This window comes from Rhopalosiphum padi, chromosome 4 (assembly GCF_020882245.1).
Source record: "Rhopalosiphum padi isolate XX-2018 chromosome 4, ASM2088224v1, whole genome shotgun sequence".
Taxonomy (NCBI): domain Eukaryota; kingdom Metazoa; phylum Arthropoda; class Insecta; order Hemiptera; family Aphididae; genus Rhopalosiphum; species Rhopalosiphum padi.
Window position 1 is genome coordinate 36,306,245 of NC_083600.1, and position 22,738 is coordinate 36,328,982.

At 24.3% G+C, this 22,738-nt stretch overlaps 1 protein-coding gene across 3 annotated transcripts in view; it reads left to right on the forward strand.

The window, feature by feature from the left end:
* LOC132930158 (ras-related protein Rap-1b) overlaps positions 1-22,738 on the forward strand; it is a 164,308-nt gene that overhangs the window by 39,752 nt on the left and 101,818 nt on the right. For all 3 annotated transcript variants that reach the window (XM_060995862.1, XM_060995861.1, XM_060995860.1), the window contains one exon: positions 22,506-22,557. The gene's annotated coding sequence lies outside the window, so the exon portion shown is untranslated. The remainder of the gene's footprint in view (positions 1-22,505; positions 22,558-22,738) is intronic.

A 22,738-nucleotide genomic window follows, 5' to 3' on the forward strand; every position in this document is an offset into this window, starting at 1 on the left:
TACCATAATAAGCTGAGATAATTCAATAGCCGTAGTATTACTCATTTAATAATGCTACGGAAATTTTATCTCAAAGCATAAAAAGAATAATTTGTTTGTGGGGATGGTTTCTATTATATTAAATAATATATATATAAATATTAAATACTGTGAATGACTTAAATTGAATTTAATATTTTACTTCTAACTCACTTGTCAAAGCTTATTGAAAATAATATTGTAAAGTTTTTTTTTTTTTTTTAATGCAATTTTATTTAATATCTGTGTACAAATAGTCAAAATATTAACATTTTATTTATACAATTCATGATATTATAGGCGTGTGCGTGGATTTGAGGTAGTGTGTGTTTCGTAAGTTTTTTTTTAAATAATTTTATTTTTATTCAACATTATTAATTAATGAAAATGAAAATAATAACATCAATAAATTTGGCCTGTCTTATATAACATACATATTACATACTTGCAATAACATTGATAAAATTATTATTTTTATTAGTTAGGTCTGAGCCATTGAAATAACAGTGAGAATAAATTTAACAAAAAATACCTTAAACCGGTAGTTATTAAGTTATTTTTAATAGACAGAATGATTTATGATAAAATAAAAACACCAATCAAAAAAGTTAATTATTTCTATAAGAAATAAAGAAGCTGTTTTCACTGATATTTATCGAAAAACTGTCAAATTATATCAAAATTATGTGACTGAATTTTTCACAGTTAAAATAAATAAACGTGTCCATCAAAGTTAATTATCCTAATACATTTATTTATTTATACTTTAAAAATAAGAAGAAATATAAATATTAAGTACAAACATTTATAATTTGGTGTCCTGCAGGCTGCAATCAAAATCTGCGGACGCCTTTTATAGTGATATGATTGTACTCTGTATAATATACGTTATATTTTTAGCTTTAAATTCATAATTAAACGACTGGATTGATAAAATAATGTAATTTTATAATATTTATATTTTTGTGATGCAATTGCTTGTTATAGTCTTACATTATAAGATATATAAAACACATAGGTATAAGTAGTTAATTAAATTAAAATTGTTTAAATACAAAAGTTTAAGTAGTTAATTCAAACATTTGCAAATTAATTTAAAGTAAATTTACTGAAATATATTTTGTTCATTAGCAACTTTTCAGTTAATACAATATTCAAATTGTTTTATTTAAGTATATAATAATATGTATTATGCAAATGCCTCTTTATTCGTAAATATGTATTAAATAGTGATAGTGACATTGACATTGTATAAAACCCTAATAATATTAATCTTTTTTGAACTATATAATATGAAAAAATATCAATACCTTACAGTTGTTAGTTGGTTCACTTTTGATACAGATTTTAAATTCGTTTTTAATTAGTGACTTATACACCTTTAAACTTAAAACTTCGCCGTCGATTACTGTTGTCTATTCAAAGATTATATTTTAAACGTTGTTTGGAAATTCGAATTATATATTACATATAACCATACAATATGTATGTAAATATCATAAATATACGTCTAAAGTAAATTTGAATACGTATTAATTTAACAAATTATTCAAAGTTTTCGATAACGATATAACGCTCCTGGTATATAATAGGCATATTTCAACAACTGATGGGATTCGGAAATCGATTTTTGTTGGGACGCAAAAATGTAAATAATATAATATTATGCTATAAACTATATGTTTAATGTTTATGGTATAATAAGGGGCTAACTGTTAATATCATCATAATAGTGGTGAGCAATATGTTAGTACACACATTTTATACAGATATATAATATTATTTCCGAGTATCAGGTGCTGTATAGATATTGTGGAAATACGTATTCACTTATAGACCATAGTCCATATTATGTCATTTATTAATTATAATGACTGGATATGTGGTCGATTTTAAGTCAGTGGTTTAAAATCGATGAAATATAATTACAAACAATGGCAAATTTTAGTTGAGCGTTGGGGGAATCGCTATATTCCTCCCTTGAGAGTTGTGCCTTGGTTTTTTTAAAATTGATTTTAATAGTTCTGTCTTAATAATACAACTGGCAAGTTAGCGTTAAATAAAATAAAAAAGAATGTACGTAACTAATAATAAAAATAAAATCATGAAGTCCATACATACTACATGTCAAGGTAAGTGCAGTTGTATTGAAAAATATTAACTCCTTCCTACGCAAGTATATTAAGCTTATTCATATAATATACCTGCAGTAATTAAAACGCATATAATATTTAAGCATTCAAATACAAAATATAAATTATATTCTTTTACCTCATTGAGCTATACCTATCTGGTCCAAATTTTAAATAAAATTCACATATCTCATAAAGTGGTTATTGTATATTGCGTATGCGCATAACATAGTAAACCCTAAAGCGTTTAACATTTCGCATATTGGTTTTGTGATTTTTATAAGAATTTTTAAATTTTTTATTTTCGACAAATGATTATTTATCCAATTATTATTATTTATTGTCCATTTATCTAATACTTATAAATATATTCACTTTACATGTTTTCAAACCACACTGTCTAATATTATAATAAATTACATAGTAGTATGTAAGATAATTTATCTATTTATAATCACCATTATCATGACCCATAATATATGACTATATGAGTATTTAATAAACGTAATTGTTTATTAAAACGATAAAAAATATTACATTTGGGAATAAATATTTAAAAAAAAAAATAGTAGTTCATTTTTTATTTCTACAAAAGCGTTAAATAAAACAGGAGACAATCAACAATATACTTTTTGATGCCCAGCAAGTAGTTCAAATAATCTGTTTAATTTATATTGTTTACGATGGTGCTTTTTTAATATTATTATTTAGTTTTCAGGGTATGCGTAGAAAGTAAATATAAAAGAAATTGTATTACATACAATTTTTTTTTTTAGAATTTTAACAAACTGTAAACATATTTTTGTAATAAATATAAATTACATAACCAATAACCTATACAGTAAGATAAATTGAATTAGTTACATTATAAAAATACTGACAAATTTAGTTGAGGAATTATCTAGTAATGGAACTTTGTGATATTGATTGGAAAGGGTGAGTTAGTCTATCAGTAAGTCAAAACACTAAGTTCACTTTAGGCACCTTCTGGGGTCACTAAGAATAGTGGGGGCAGTTCTAAGATTAAATAGTTGCTACAAACATATTTTTATAATGCTATACATTGCATCGCTTTTAGAATAAAATTAATTATCAAATTAAACATAAAAAAAAATGAATAGGTATACTTGACTTCTCAGAAATACAAAAATTATTGAGAAATGATTGTAAATTGTGTATGCATATTGGGTATTTGGGTGAAGTACCTATAAATAGTAATATTTCCATCGGATCATCAAATTAAATTAGGTGGGTATATGAAAATATATGTAATTTAAATACCCAGAAAAATAAGGTTTATAACAAATTAATTTTAATCAAAATGTTTGATAATTATTTCGATACAAATTTTAATTGTTTTTAGAATTTTTTTATTTTAATTTACAGAGTATTTTATTAATGGTATTTAATATTTTAGGTATTATAAGGGTATAACAATTGAAATAAATTGAAAATAATTGTATTATTGTTTTACTTACGTCATATTATATATAAGTTGAATAATATAATATGTTTTTCATGTTAAATACGACAAATTTGTGTCTGAGCAGTTAACATTTTAAGTATAAACCATAGAAAAAAAACATGTAGTTGATATTGGTACCTACAAGCAAATTAAACATAAAATATAATATTATTATAAATAACTGATTCATCAAATTGCTTTCTCTCAGACATTAGTATTATAAGCAAATTATTTTAAGTAAATCATAAATTCATAAAGATATTTTTCAGCCGTAATAAATAAAACGATTGTGAAGTTTTGATATTTTTATTGAACACAGATTAATTTATACGTAATTTCAGTTTTAGTTTAAATTCACAAAATTAAATTATCAAATCATTAAAATCTCATATATTTTTCATTAAACGATTTAATATAAAATACGTACCCACCAATAGTATTATAATCAAATACTGATTATAGAGTCTCTGAATATTGATATTGTATGACGTATGTGTTATCTTACAAAAATATAAGCCTTTAATAGCTTTGACAGAAATATATTAATAAACCATATTACAGGGATTAATAAACTATAACCAAAAAATAATCTAAAAGTGATAAAATAAAATAATACGTATATTTTTTTCAAATTGTAATGTTTACAATTAGTTGAACATGTTTAATCTTTTTTTTTTTTTTTGAACACATAATTTTTACATTATACCTACATTGAATAAAACGAACAAAAACATAATAATTAAATATCATTCAATTTTAATTAATTTCAGCAATTTATGTACACTTCTTTACGAACATTTAAACACAGATTAACTGCAGAATTCATTGTTAATGTTAATTTTTTTTTTTCTAAATGATGCTAATCGTTAGAGAAAATAGCTAAAAAATTAACTCTGTGCAACCTGCAATCATAAAAATGTTTAAATAAACAAATACATAGAATAATTTACATGTACAATTATACATACCTGTTTAATAAATATAAACATTTATTTTTATCAATAATATAATTTTATATTTTTTTTATTATTATAAATACATATTTTTTAAGAATTTTATATAAATATATAATATATATAATTATTTAAATTAATTCAGTAAAATTTAAATTCGTATGCCACGTAATATCATGTTGACTAATTTATAGATGGTAGTAAATATTTAAATGTGTTTTAAGGACATTTTTTAAAATGTAGATATATAATATCATAATGTATACAGATAAATCATAATTTATATGTGTTGTCTTCATGTATTATAAATATATGATATTTGACAGATTGTTGATTTTAGGCGTTAATTTAGTCATTGTTATATTTTGAAAATAACATAATATATAATATTATTTGTATATATTTTTTAATAATGTGCTCGTTAAGTGATTTTATATATTATTATATTATTGACTAAACATAAAATATAAAAACCAAATTTTTTTGTAATGATTCTCTTTTTAAGTCGTACGTGTATGTAAATAATTTCATAAAACCCTATCAGATAGTGATTGAAGAAAACAATATTTATATTGGAAACTCTCATTAACAATTTTGTGTTGCAAATACTCGTAGGAGTGTTTAAATTGTATTTTATGATTATTTACACAGAATAATACAACGCATGTTATTAGTGTTTAATCGGGAAAAATACTTACAATATTGGCATAGATCTGCACCAGTACTGTATTAATACATACCAATTTAATTGTTTATCCGAAAAATGTTCATCATTATGGTGGTTGCTCAAATCGTAAGTATGATACGGATAATTTATCCAGCTACAGGTGACCTCTGCTCGAAATTTTTAATAAAAACTTGAAGTAGTCGTTTTACGTCGATTTTGCTTGTTTGTTTTAAAGATTGCATTTTCAGTGGTTTCTCTTCTTTTAAATATTATAACGTTGTTTCTCTTCTCGTTCATAATACATACATATATATATATATATATACATAATATATGCATCGTAGATTGTAAAAGATAAAAAAAATCATACTTAAACTATAAAAATGTTTTTAGAATTTTCTATTGATAGTTAAATAACGAACTTTCAGAAAACCTCAACAAATCACAAACTTTTAAATTCCGTTATACCAATATACACCAAAGTAACTGCAGTGTATAAACACATGCTCTCTTGTCGACTACCTATATAAGTACTAATAGGTTGGTCGCTATCCAGGTCAACAAACTTTAAATTCTATCGAACAGTTTTCGACGACGGTGCTCTGCTGACTACGACAACTGAGTTCTTAGAAACATTTTCAATTTATATTGCTGAAAATAAATTATCTCAACATATAATATTATTATTGAGTACAGTATTATAACCTTTGACAAGTATAAATAGGTATGAATCACTATAAAGTATAAAAATATAAACGGACACAAGATTTGCTTCGTCCAATTTTTTTTTTTTTAAGTATATTACATTTATCAAATTCAATAAATTTCGTACAATTTAATTTATTATTTTATAAATTATCAATGCATTTAAATTTTTTATAACATGGATGTGAACAAAATTCATATTTTTAAGGAACGCGATGTTCAGATTTTTATGTTGATAATTTGAAATAAATTATAATAATTATGTTATTTCAATCAACATTATAACTACACAGTGAAATCGAAATATTTGTATTATCATGCAATATTTAAGATTCAAATTTTATTATGAAATGTTAATACAATACACATTATACGAATAGTAAAAATCTGATTACAAATTTATAAAAGTAATAATAAGAGCACTAGTAAATTCGTTAAAAAAAAAATAATTAAAAGATGCATATATTCATCAATTTGTAAAATATTTTGTTTCTAGATAATAACTTATTTGAATTTACTGTATTATATTGATATTATATACACATATTTGATTAATTGAAGTATGTACTCATTATACTCATAAGTTATAAATTAGTACTTATTTAATGTTTATGAGTTATATTAGTATTTCTATATCAAGACACATTACTGTACTGGATGTATATACAATTTGTATTTAATATTATAACTGTATTAAGCTAATAGACTACATAAAATATAATAAAGTTTTGATTATATCAAGAAAAAATATAAAATATTGGTTATACATTTTCATCATATTTTAGATTTTAATCGAAGTATGACTGTATTAGCTTTACATTGCTACGTGTTTTTTTTTGTGTTTATCATCACAAATAATTTGCTTCAAATCATTACTTTGAAGGTGATTTAAGATAGTAAATTTGATATACCTAATTGGTAACTTGTGGGATCGAAAGTAAGACAACTTCAGTACTTTTTTAATAAATGGTAAAAACTAACAAAACAAGAATAAAAACTAGAATTTATTAAAAAAACGCCAGTTTAAAAAAAAAAAACATTTTTGTTTTTTAAATCTAAAAACTATTAGATACTTGAAATTCACATTAAAAATTATATTAACATTTTCTAAAAATTATAATACTATCATTTTCTAAGCATGGTGTTATTTTTTAATTCTTAAGGAATTTATGGACATTTGAAATTTTGAATTTTTACAATTATTTACGTTAATGAAATGTTTATTACTCGTTCAAAAAGGTTGAAAATTGAATACCAAATTTCTCAAAAACATTCTTATAGTCGTATTTTTGTATAAATGTTTATAAACTGAATATACTTGGTCAAAATGCTTTGAAACTGTATATAGATTTGTTCATAATTTGTATCTATAATTAAACAAAAAAAGTTTAATGTAAGGCCACGTTAATTTTTTATGAGAGTTAAAAGTTCTAATAATGACAACATTGGGTATTTACACATTAAATAACAATTTCTCTTGAAACATCTTTTATTTTTATTTTGCTGTCATAAAATATTAATCGTACAAACAATACCATTATTAATTAAATTATTCTATTTCGTGTATTACAACATTTTTAAAATATTAAGACTAATTTATTCTACCATTAATATTATATGAATTAAAATTTTTTTAACAAACCCATCTTTTTGTGTTTATTTTTTTTTAATCATATATCTTGACATTTAATGAATTATCAAACACAAATTTTGTTCTTACAGGAACTTTAAAATATTGAATATATGTAAGTAAAATGTTTTATAAGCCTGTGAAATTCAATGTGTATATTATAATAAAATATACATTATTTTCATTGAACATTTTGGATGAAAAAATAATATAATATTCATAATGAATTGGTTTATTCTTTTAGATTTTCGATTTAATTGTAAACTTTTATGAGAAAAATTGAACTCAAAATTATTATACTTTATATAACACTAGTTAATTTTAAATTATTTTAATAAAAACAAAGCAACTACTATTTTTCGTGATTTGTTATTTTGTTTTATATTATAACCTAATTATGTTTTGAGAACAAAGGTAAAAGAAAATCTCACAAGAGTGAAGAGTAGGAGACTCAATTTCCATATTCAGTTTTTTTTTGTAAAGTCATCATCGCAGATTGTTTTCCAATAGCTGTTTTTATGTTTTATTCCTTGTTGAATTTTTCTTCGTCGCTCTATTTAGAGCTTCGTCAAACGAGATCTGTAAAACAAAATACTATAGAAATCAAGATGCATTTTTTTCAAATTCTACTCGTAGATTTAATCATAAAATATATAATATAAAATAATATATTGCCTTTCAGTTCTTTTTTTTTCAAAAATAACAAAAAATTTTCTTTCACGTATTATATTTTATACCTCGGCTTGTGGTGAGTTGAAATTTGATTACCAGCAACGTTTTCAGAAATATTGATATCTATATTCAGGTTTATAGGTTCGGTTGATATTATATTCAACAACTTTTTAAATTAAATAAAAATATATAACAATAATAATCTTTATTACAAATATACGTAAAATACTATTTATATCAAGACTTTTATATGTTTATAAGAATTTTTCTGGGTAAAATATTTTTCTTAAACATGACTGCTACAAATATCATAAATAATAATACTGGAATACGATTTATAATATAACAATAAATGCAATAACATCATTTTAATTGTCAAAAATAACGATTAATTTTAAAAAAGCAATAAACAAACAGTTTATTTTACCATAAATTAAACCAGTTATAAATGTTATAATATCCAGAAAAGATGAAATTATATTCAACTACCCAATAAAGCACACTTGTTTCACACACGGACACTTCGCAACCATAAAACATCTACCTCTTTGTCCAACTTCTGCTACACCCATCAGTCATCACTATCAAACACATACTTCTCGATTGCCAACAATATTCCAAATTAAGACACAAAATCCGACTACTTTAAACTTCTACGATAAATCCTTACACATTCAGCAAAAGCAATCAATACAGTTATTATATTTATAAATCAAACAAATATCTTCCAACTAATTTAATATAACCATTATTAGTATAAAGAATTCAATAATTGTAATTGCTAATAACATTTTTGTCGATGACAAAGATTAATACATTTGTAAAAAAAAAAAATTGATTTTACGTGAAATAATTATTAGTTTTCAGTATAAAAATGTCATTAAGTTTTCGATGACGGAATTCGAATGTCTTAACAGTTCTTCTTGTGAAAATGTGGGTCATATGACATACGTGATCGGCATACGAACTTTAGGAATATTGTTAGACATACATCAACAGTTCGTGAAATTCGGTTGTCTTATAAACCAGTGTAATTGGCGATTTGTACCATCTGGTCTTATTAAATTTGTTATGAAACCCTAGAATATTGTTTTCAGGACTATAATTAATTTAGAACTATTGTATGGGAGGAGCGGGGGCTCCTAACTAAAACCTTATCAATGGTAAGAGAATTAAAAGTCAAAACTAATTTTACTAGAGTAAAAATAAATGTTTGTAACGAAACGATTATCCTTGGTTAAAATTACCCAAGAATATAATTAATCGTAGTAACGAAGTCAATTTATAGTATGTCCAGGTTATAAGAATTAAGAAAGATATTTCATTGATTTCTTGTGAGTATGAGTATAAATATTAAATTAAATTTTAATTAATTATTATAATAATTTTTAACAATATTCGTTATTATTATTTACGATTATGACTTTTATAAGTAATAAATAATGAAATGACTTGACAATTTCTTATTGAGTCAGCAAGCCGTTAGTCTTTTAATACCTACTTTTATAATATAGGTACTTGATACCTATGTTGGTATTAACTATTAAATGTCACAGAATAATGATGAATGTTCAACGCAATGGTTTATGACTAAGAGCTTTTATGTTAAATATTTAAATCTTTTGAAACATGTATATGTAATGAAATGATCGCATTATTTTTTTTCATGCCTACAATATTGATGTTCCTAAAAAACATTATTGAATAAATAAATAATTTTTCGCCTAATAGTGATTAATAATTTTAATGTTTTAAAAAAATGCGATAATTCCATTTCTTAAATTTATCTAGATTAGTTGATTAACTGCTAGTCTTTAATACCTATTTATTTGATATTAAAATATATTATTTATAGCAATTATTATTGTAGTTTATTCCTAAAAAAATTTACTGAAGAATATTCGTGTATACATACCTGTATTATATTCAAGAAGCAATTACGTTTTATACATTAATTCTAGTTAGAAATATTTCATCTCAAAAGTACTTTACAAATGAACATAAATTAATTTTAAAAAACTACATATGTACAGCAGATATATAACTAAAGATAGGCCACTTTACTTATGTAATATTATGTTTAATAATAATAATAATTCAACTAATCTGTTTAAAAATTACAAAATATACTCGTATTTTACCGTATTATACTACTATAATATACCAATATATGAATATGTTTTTAATTTTAATAATATATTATAGTATTAAATTATATTAAATTGTATAAAAAATTAAATTATATAATTATATCTATTAGTGTTATAAATATAATACATTATAATGAATAAAAACTAAATAAAACTCTACACATTGCTTAGTTTAAATAGTATTAACTTATACTTTTTATAATATATTATATTTGTGTATTAAATATTGTTTGTGTGTTATGACTTGACTCAAATATGTGTAGCAAATACAAGTATTACAAGTACAAGTATATGCAATGTGTTAAAAATTGATATTACCAAATTTAAACTTAATAAACTTCAATGGATTCTACTTTAGACACAACATTTATTTTAAAAATATAATTTAATCATTGTTAGGTATTGTAATAAATTATTAAAATGCCGATGACCGAATTTCAGACGTCTTAAAAACATTATAGAATTTGCGTAATTAAAGCTTTGTTGTATTTTTGTTAATTCGAAGAGAATATGATTTATATGTACCTATGTTTTGAATCATAGTAATACTATGTGTAAGCAATTTACCTCACTACAACTTTTCGTATAATATATTATTGTGGAATAAGACACAAGTCATGTAACAATCCACCTTAGGGGTTTGTGGTTGTTTTTGAGAAACCATATATTACGTTGGTGAAAGCAAAATGTGAAGCAAACATGTTTCTTGCGATTTTCTAAAAAATACTAGTCGTATATTCATTAACATTATTATTTGACATGTTCAAAAAAGACAAAACATTGTGAACTTTACAGGCGATTGCATCGAAACATACTGAATGGAAAGTATGGACTGTGGTATGGATACATAAAGTAAAAAAAAAAAACTAAAATTACAGGGTTCTGTCGTAAAATAATTATAATATATTATATCAGCGCTGGTTTGTTCTGCTAGCAAAATCATATTATGACCTGTGAATCGTCATCATTTATGACTTTATTAAGAAAAATATTATGTTTTTTACGATTTAAGTAAGCGATGTTAATATAGACGTGGCGATATAATAATATATAAAAAAAAATATAATCGCCTTTAAAATGAACAAGAGAAAGCAACTAAAAAACCAAAAAGACCTATTTTTTCACAATGAAGATTGTATCTCTATACAATGTGTACTCTTTGTACTTACTATGACACCTGGTTGTAGGGTAACGTGTCATTTTATTGTTTCTCGGGCGAAATATTAATAATTATTTGTTGTCGTCGATAACGTAAAGCACTTTTCTGTATCGGTCGTTATGAAAGATCGTTGTTGACACGTGTGGGCTATTGTTGTATTCCATAAGTTCATTGTTTATCGGATTGAAGTATTATACATGTGTATGTGTGTGTGAGTCAGTTATGATTTTCCAGGATTTATATGTAACATTTAAACGTTTATTTATAAACGATAAAGGTGCAACAGCGATGTGCGTGCGAATACTGGTTGCTGTATACTTTACGCAAAAAGGTTGACGCGAACCTAAATCTCAACAATTCACCCATCTGCGAATTTTTGATTTATTTGTATCATAATTTCTTTTTTTCTCTGTACATTCGTACGAGAAACAGTCCTGCTATTCCTAATGTGTCTATTACGTAACATGGCACTCGTACTTTTCTCCAGATTAATATTTCGGTAATTTTTATTTTTACCTAATATTTACCTTATATATTTGTTGATTTATGTTAGCATTTAATCTTACTTGATCTATTTGTATACAATTAAATTGAATATTTTCATAAATCTTTTGGAAAAATTACCAATTATTAAATTGATGATCTAATAAGAGCACATTACACGTATAATAGTATTCATAAATATTACAGTTTAATATGTTGTTTAAAAATTTAAAGATCGTGAAAAATCAATGTTTATACATAATACAAAGATAATATTCTCATATTTGAGTTTGAAAATTAATAATGATAAATTATTTATATCTAATGTTTAAGTTAACGATACGCAGTTGTTTGCGCTGAACGCAAATTGCCCATGTTTGCAAGAAAAGTCTTCACAGACAATATATCGATCAGTAAAGAAATTCAATGTTAATAATTATTATAATTAATTAATTGGCCAAACCTTGATAAAATTTGTTACACAAATTAATTAAAAAAACGATTGATCTTACAATATACATTTTATTTGATTATAAAAATAAAAATCGTCGGTATAGTTAGACAAACACAGAGGTCTCTTGACTGTTGGAGTGTAATAATGAGTGACAAGTTACTGTGACAGTAGAAACATTTAAATGTCTGAAATTATTTTGAGCACCTATTATATGATATTGATAAGTCATACTAATAATATTGAAGAATATAAAAAATTTAAAACATAATAGGTAAATATTTGTTAACTTATTCATGCAACTATTAATTTTTAGTTTTTAAGTAGGTACTAACTATAAGTAATTCAATTTTATGACTAGTTTTATCGTTTCGCATTATAATTTTAAAGTTTAAACTATAAGTTCTATACCATAAAGCTATTATGGTCAACCATAGTGTCACTTGCATTTCAGCTGAATTGCTGGAAGACATATTTAAATATTTCATTATAAATTCGTAAATAGCGTGAGGGGCTTTAGTGTAATAAGACGTTCGTGCTTATTGCCTCCGAGTCGAAACTAACAATAACTCAAGATCCTTGTAATATTATAATGTCATCATAACGCGTGAAGGCTACTGCAATTTAATTTTATAAACGAAAATGTTTTTTTCGTTGTATTTTTTTTTCTTGATTATTTAACGTCGTGGGTTTCTACTCGAACGCGATATTTCAGCTGAATAGCATTTTAGCTTAATTTTATTGTATTTTTTTCTTTTTCCTTTAACTTACGATTTCCCGCATTACTCACATAGTCACATTTGATCGTTAAACGTAAAGGTGTTTAACATAAATAAAAATGTCCAACGGTAGCGATATGTCTTATAAAATTTTATCAAACGAAATTTCCGTTATATAACTCTTTGAATTAATTTCTACATTGATATTTTTAAAAGCGATACGGTATATAGTTATACAATTTTATGATGCCAACGATAACAAACTTAACGGTTCTCGGGTTAGTGTGGTGTAAAAATAAAAATACCACATTTGAATTTGTAAAGGAAGGTATTTATTATTATTATTATTTTTTTTTTTTATTGAGTAGCGTTCGCTCTGAATATTTTATCGACGAAATATAAAAAGAGTTTGTATTATATAAGTCCATATATTATATATGTTGCTGATTTTGTCATGATACGTTTATTATAATGTCAGAAAATATTTAAAAAGAACCATGTGGCAATATCGGTACCTTAAGTGTTTTTTTTAGCTAGCTGTCCTTTTCCGTATTATGTTATAATTTAGAATAATAATATTAACATTATAATATTACAGTATAATACATTTAAGCGGAAAATATGATCCAATGTATGCAATGTAGAACGTACATTAAGCAATATATATAAAAAAAAAAACAGTGAATGAGAATTGACGACAGGTGTTGATTCACAATATATTATAATATACAAATAACAAAGAATATAAAATGTAATTTTATGAAAAATTAAAGTTATATAACTGTACTTATGTTTTTATTTTACTCTGTTTGTTTAAATTATTTTGTACGCTTTTTTAATATTATATTATTAAATTATTTATTTATTTATTTAAAAGAATTGTATTATGAAGCTTACCGAGTATATAAAAACGTTGAAATAAAATATTATTTTATAGATTTTAAAAATACTTTTATTCAAAATATCTAACTTAAGTCCTTACATAACTAGTGGCGGCCCGTCTGGAGAGACTTTGAAACTGAGTTTCTCCATAAAATAAATAAAAGTTACTAATAAATAATTAGAATGAGAAATATATAATAATAAATAAACAATAATAATAAGATTATATTGTTTTGTATCTGAATAGAAAAATTCATGTTTTTATAACTTATAGCAAACGAAATAATCTATAAAATATAGTTACTTCTACGGGATTTTGGGTTTTAAGTATACGACGCCAGTCGCCAGTCGAATGAAACTGCTGGCTGACCGTTTCAGTCATAACGTGTAATGTCAGCGTCGGGGTGTATTGTCCACCATTTATAGACAGTGTTGATGCTGGGCTCAAATGTGCCGTACAATTATATTTTATATTATATAAAAATAAATATATAATATACGATTATATTTATTATGTACCATTTTTTTGTGATGTTGCTATAAATCAAAATTATCTTGTTTCAATTCTTCATCTACACTTGAACAATCAGTTGAGCTAGTTCCTTGAATACAACTTTTTGCCAACTTTTTAATCTCTGTTATTGCTTTTTGACAGTCTATTGGATCTCGGGAGTGTAAATTTTTAAACCGGGCGTCTAAAATTGTAGCTATTGGAAACTTACTGAAGTACTCTATTTTATCAAACCGTTTTTTTAATCCAATAATTACTTTTTTTTTTCACTTGATACCAATTTCAACAATTACACAATTCAATAATAGAAAATTCTTATTAATTACAACATAATATTACAACTATTCACTGTATAAACCACTGATTTACGAGAATTATTTTTTTTTTTTATTAAATATTGAGGGCAGCGGTATATTGGTGACTAAATATTGCAATACACCGAATCCATGTATCGATATTTTCGATATATCAATATATTGTTGCCATCTATACATATGTATACGCCGCCGGCTTCCGCACTGCGCATCATCACTCGTGCAGTCGTCACGCACACGTCACCGTACGCATTACGCTGCACCTTTAAGTTTTACTATCCGCTCTGTATTATATTAATAATTATATTATATGATGTAAGTTTAAGTTGTTGGTCTCCTCGGCATAATTACCCACGGGCCACTACTGTATATAATCGTTCCTTTCTTGCAAAGACATTTTTAAATTTGTTTTTGAAAAATCTATATTTATATGCCGGTATTATATATTGTAAGGTGAGGATTATAATATATATAACAATAAATTTAGTGTATACGTATACGGAATGAGCATTATGGAATAGTCTTACTTTATTATGATAACTAAATTAAATAATTAGATTAACATAATATTTTCATTTGTGAAGAAAGATTATAATAGTGATGCATATGCAGCATATTAAAATTATCAAATGTATAAGATGTCCTAAAAAAATATCAAAATAGTTAATTCAATATTTTAAACAATAGTTTAATTTTCAATCTATTCAATGAATTATATATTCTTACCTTTACGAAAAATTTGATATTAAACATAATGCATAGGTATATATTGTACAATATTAATAACGTACCTATATATAGCATTACAATTTACAATTATATGAATAGATTGTATTAATATTTATAAATAATAATCATTCACCCATCACAATAATGATTAATTTTGATAAAACATTGTTTATGTGCGCGTATGGTCTACGCTTAATAAATGGTACACACTTTAATTTATATCACTAAAATCCATTCACGTGGATAAACTTAAGATATCCCTTTAAAAAATGTATTTCAGAATTTTGTAAAACAATCTATTTCGAAGTTATCTTAGAGGTCATAAAGTACACATAATAGGTAATGGTGAATGCGTTCTCCTCTTTCACAAATTACAAATATTATCGAATTTTGTACTAGAAACTTTAGTTATTACAAAATATATATATATCACAACTTAACTACTAATAAACTATTTATGTAAAATCTCTAATTTCAATTGTATTTGAACGTTGTGTTTAATTCCTAGTATTGGAACTACTATATAATTTCGAGATAAGCAATAACTCTGAGCCATAAACATGAGAATATTTCATGATACATAACTAAATTACGTTTCTTAATGTAAAAACTTGACTAAAAACAATAAATAGTTGTAATAGTATATTAATAGCAATATACACTACTTAACTAGGCATATTAGATATTTTAAATGAAACAATTAAATATACAAAAATGAATGAATATGCAAAATATAACTTGGTATAATAATTTTATTTGTAATATTATTATATTATACATGAATTCAAAATGGTACGATAATGTGGTGTAGCTTAGATGAAAAATATAATGAGGTCAAGTGAAAAAATGTATATCATGTATTTATATCAAAGTATAAATTCTAGACGGCTTAAGTTAAAATCCATATATTATTAAATATCGATTGGCTTTCATGGAACGTGTCAATAGGCTTCGGTGTATATAATTTATAAAAATAAAAATATATTATTTTTAAAATACAAAGCCAAAGACAATTATATTTTATCTATATAAAATATGTATACATTTAAATTCAACATTATATTTTATTTTAAGTAGTTATTTATATATATATATTAATAATATAATAGGTATCAAAATAGAAATAATGAATTAACTATTGGTATGTATATACTTTCAATATTTTTTTTATAGTGATTTCTTTAAAATTAAGTATTATTTGAATACATAAGTACATAAAAAATATTTTAATTTTAAAATATTTAATTTTTACACCAATTTTGAACTATTCTATATAATAACCTTTTTTTACGAAAAACACTGCATGTTTTATTGTCAATTTATAGTAATTAGTAAAAATTATTGAAACATAATATAGTTCCTACGCGAAATTGTTATATACAAGTAGGAATTTTCATTCATAATTATGATTCAGTCATTTAGATGGATTGTGGTAATGATAAGGACCTGTGAAATACCACAGAAATATGTTTCTTGACATTATGATTGATAGAGTATTTTTTTCTGCTTGCGAGATTGTTCATGTGAAAACATGGTTTTCGAGTTTGAAATTCCCAGTTGGGTCATCGTAGATATCGCAATTCCAACTATATGCTATCTCTATCAGTAATATACCTTTGGGAATATTCTATCCAGTGATTTTGATATAAACATCTGGCAAGCGACAATTTATCTATTAAGAATATAGTCTACTTTTTTTCGTTTTTGATTCAAACCTAAAGCACAATATAAATGATAAATACCATTATAGTTTACTATAATGTAACTAAAGTATGTTCACGATAATAATTTAATATTCAAAAAAATGTGTATTGGTTTTATGACGCAGTTTCTTTTAATAATAATAATAATTATTATTATTATATATATATATATATATATATATATATATATATATATATATAGTATGCACGTTATATTTTAATACTATTGTATAATATAATATATCATACATATTATAATATGATATCAAAAAAAATAACATAGTAAAATATATAGTTTGTAAATTATAATAATAGTATAATAATGTTTCTTTAAGGGAAATAATAAATGTAAAATCATAATACAAATTTAAGTCAAATAGGTATTATGAGAATTATTCAAGCTTCATTTTACGGTTACGAGTAATGGTTATATTTTTATTATACAGCTGTCTAACAGACCATATAGTATAAAAGTTGATTTTACTTATTCACGCAGAAACGAAAGGTTAGGTTAGGCCAAACTTTCGAATGAATAATAATAATCTTGAGATGAACTATTTATTCTAGTTTATTAATAAAGTACAGCGTATTAAAATTTATATTTTTAGAATTTTAATATGAAAATTATAAACAAAAAAGGTGATTTTCGAAAAATATTCTAGCCCGCATGAATTTTAAAACCATCAAAGGGTAAGGTTGAGGGATTTCTTATTGGTATGTAGTATTGAGTATACCGGTGACAAAGAACTGCATTTCAAGAAATAAATATTGGCATGTTCATTTTCGTCTGGCCGTATTGCCAGAAATTCTGAAGTTATTATTATAATATTATATTAGAAATTTTAGCGGAAAACAAAAACTAGAAATATTTGAATAATTAGCATTTTTTTTTTTTTAGCTACTTTACGAGATTTATGCGAAAATTTCAACTATATAGCACAATCACAATATTTGGTTTTTTTTAAAAATAGATTATATCTTGACAGTTTAGATTCTGAGCCAGCATAAATGTATTGATTTCATAATGTATTTTTTATTTTTTTGTGTGTGTATACGAGTACACGATAAGCTGTCGATGAAATGTTTCGATTTTAAACTCAGGATGGTTTTGAATAGAAAATCGGATCTATTTTGGGCTTTAAAGAAGTCAAAAATAAAAATTCCTTCCTTGTATTTTTAAAATTGAATATTGAAAGTTTAATACAAAGTTTCTCATAAATCGTTAATTTATAAATTGAAAAATATTGAAAATCTACTGTCACAATATATTTTTTTTATGCGTTTAAAATCGGTACAATCAAACCGCACATTCAAGAAAAATTAACCAATGTTCATATATGTTAATAGATCCTTTTCAAATATCTATATTTTGTGTTTGCTATATTTGAAAACACTATGGATAAGATCACGTCATTACTTCTCACAAATTATATTATTAACTTCTAAGATGTGCAAATTTTTAGAATCAAGTTACCACTACCGATATTTTTCTATGGAGTATATGATTTGGTTGGCTTTCGTAACCAACTAATTATATATTCGTGACATTAGCTCGGGGACCTTATTTTTATCTTTAACCATCAGTGTGCTGTTAATGTTTAAGATAAATAAATATGTTGTAGGATGAATTTTTTTTTTTTAAATCGTATTATTATTGACGTTGTATATACGATAAATATGTTTAATTTTAATAAGGAATTAAAAATCAATTTGAATTATAAATAAATAGTTATCTACATATTGAAGTCATACTTTGTTTCAAATATTTTAACTAATTTAATTAATTATATACATTTGTATGTATTGATAATTATGTGGCGTTCGATGTATAATATTAGGGTTTTTTCTTTATACCATTTACACGTTAGTAGAACGTGCATTTATTTTGTATATATATATATATATTATATATAGTATATATTTTGTTACACTTGTAAATAAATTGTACATTGTAGTCACGTGGCACCTTTGTTGTCGTATATATTTTTACAGATATTAAAAACAACAAATTTAATTAAACCTTATTTTTTACACCCTAAAGTATGTAGACATTTTCACTACCCAAAATAAGATTCTCCTGATACAGTGAGTACACTTCACCATGCGGTATGGTAAATAATAATGATTTGTACAATGCCCAGAGAAAAGCGTTCTTTGAAAATCACATATCTAAGCATTAACAATATATTATTTTACGTTGATTTTTAGTATTTTACTACCTAAAACTGTTTTAAAAATAAAACCATCGTATGTAATGTAACTAACGTTATTGTTACTGTTATTATAATGATCTCAATGCTCTAGGCAAAACAATATTATGCTAGTTATTGGAGTAAGCACCATCTCCGTACTCAACATATTTATTATACCGACCAAACCCCATCGTAGAATCCATATGTTGTTTACATTTATGTAAGTGATATTTAAACGAACGATAATAGTAATAATAATAATTATTTTACGAAACCACTAAAAACATATCAAAATCACAGTCAACGTTATGAACGGTCACGGATCACAACAATATTATTAATATTATATGAATGTATTAGCTGTTCAGTGTACATTGTTTGCAAGTGTCACGTTTTATTTGATAATTAATAACCAGTTGGTACCTAATAATAATTTAAATGTAAATAAACTAAAGAAAGACTTAAGGGAAAACATTTCTTCATTAATTTAATATTCCGTGAATTTTACATAATATTATTTCTCCGTCTATCGTCCCGTAAATAAGTTCATGATTCTACACTAGTGGAACTGATAAGTTCAACAGATCTCGCTGATTTTTAAACGAAAACCTACAGTTTGAATCGTCATATATATATATATGATATAATATATTGATAGAACATAGAAATCGTTTGGCTGGGAGGGGGTGGTGTGAAAAATGAATATCATCCGTATTCAATGGAAATCCGTATTTATAATATTTCCTAGTGTGAATGAGTTAAATATTTTGAATTAAACAATTTTCAAGTTTTCCATAAATAATTGCTAGCACAAAGGCAACTGCTACAATTATTTTCAAAATAATTTAAAAAAAAAAAATTGTACTTACACAAATCCATTATACGGTATAGGGAAATACAATGTAATATTGGTATAAATACCTACTTGGACAAAAACTATAAAACCAATAAAGTACCTATATGAATTATAACATTTTTTTCGAGTAAACCATTTTTATAAAACACGTTTTCAAAAATGTAAGTAATTTAAAATATTAACCTGTCTAATAATTGTATCTACTCGAATTCCGCGTTGATGTAGTTTATGTAAAACATAAGAACGATTTTTGAAAGAATTTTGGTAGCATGTTATCGTATAGTATGAATAATCACGATGAATATACAGATATACCTTGAGGCGTTATTACTTAGGTGTTATTCGTTTAAGCCGATCGTTGCAGTAATAGAAAATTCATCGGTATTGATATGGAAATTACAACTTTGGATTTTTTTCCTTTAGCTTTCATAATATACAATATATACACGCATTGAGCAGTGTCAAAGCGATGAGTTTTGAGAATCACGCCAACGCAACGTCATAAAAATTATCAGATAATAAACAATTTTTTAAACTCTACGAAAAAATAGACGAAAACGCTTGTTTACCGGCAAAAAATCACATTTTGGACTGAAAAAGTTACAACTCATTAATAATAGAAACTTTTTGTTAAAACTATTTATATACAGAAAGTTCAATTTTTAAACCTCTCAAATGCATTAAAAAACTTTTTTCGTACAAATTTTGTTCTGAATAAGTTTAAGCAAATATGACGGCTCATAAAATATTTACTTGACTATTTCAATTAAATTAACGTGATACATAATATTTAGTCAGTTTATAAAAAAATACATTTTTATATTATTATAATTATAATACTTTATTACTACAATATTACATAATCTTCTAAAACAAATATGTTTCTTTTCTACTTCTACAGAATCAACTGTATTTATATTAACTAGTTTAGTTATTAAGTATAAGCTTAACTTATAGTCAAATAAATCTTAAATTATTTCTCTTACCTAAGTTACGAATAATAATAAAAATAATATGACGCGTCGCCATGCCACATTCGGTCTCACTGCCGTACCGCGCCATTAGATGTTTCACATCAAAAAAATAATATGTATATTACAATATAATATGTTCCTTTATATAGCTTCAAATGCCTACTAGATATAGTATAGATATATAGCCTTTTGTCAATATCAATTATTTGCATATTGTTTTTGTCGTCCGTAAAATCGGCGATTTTTCAAATCCATTTATGTTTAACCCTAAAAAGAAATAATTGACGATAGTTAAAAGTATGAACATTTTCAAAATACGAAAAATTACATAAGTTTCGATTCATCTTCACTGAATAGGTCATGTTTATTTTGAGTCAAAATGTTAGAATATAAGTTTTTGTTTTTCCTATCTTAGTATTGTCATTTCCGATTACTATTTAAATGCTGTTACCAAGTGCAATGAAATTTTGGTCATTTCTCCATAAATTGTCTTCATTGTCGCCATCTTCATTATCTGTGATAGTACTTAGGTAAATTCATTTTCATTCGATTTATAATATTTGTGTATTACAAAGTCCGTACCAAAGTGGTCTGCTTTCCTTTTCATTGTAATAAACTATTAACTCTGAAATTATTATTTGTCCCGAGTACAACCATCTTATTACTAGCTACGCTGTTATCGTATATATTATTGATATTTTATTTTGCTTAGAATTCAATATCGTATAATGATTTTCCATAGTTTTCCCTTCAGTTAAATTTGAAGTATGCATAATAAACATAGTGCTGCTTGAGACATACACAAATTATATTGAGTACATTCAATATTTTACGATTGAAAAACATTTCTAGTTTTATATTTATTGACTAAAAATGTGAAAAAGTTGATTTCAATTACACGACTTGTGGTATGCATTCTAGGTTTAAACCTAATTTGAATTTGTATATAAAATAGAGAGTATTCTCTCAATTAATCACTACCTTACTTTGGTGCTGATGTTTCTATTAAATTAAATCTTATATGATAGGTATATAAAACATGTAAAATATTGGTCGAAAGCCTTGTATCTATTTATCCATTTATATTTATTACATATACCTACAACAAATTGATCTAATGTTATATATTTATATTTGCAGCTGAACTTGACTGCTTGGTGTCAAAATATACCTGTGTTCCATCGATCAAGGGGTAAGTCTTAATATTTTACGAGTACATTTCAAATATTTCAATTCAAACATAATATAATGCGATGTAATGTTACGTTATAATTTGGTACAAAAATAAATCATAATTTCTTATGTCATAAATGTTGAAAAAATTCAAACTCTAAGACAGTGTTCTTGTGTATTGGACATAAATTAAATTTCCG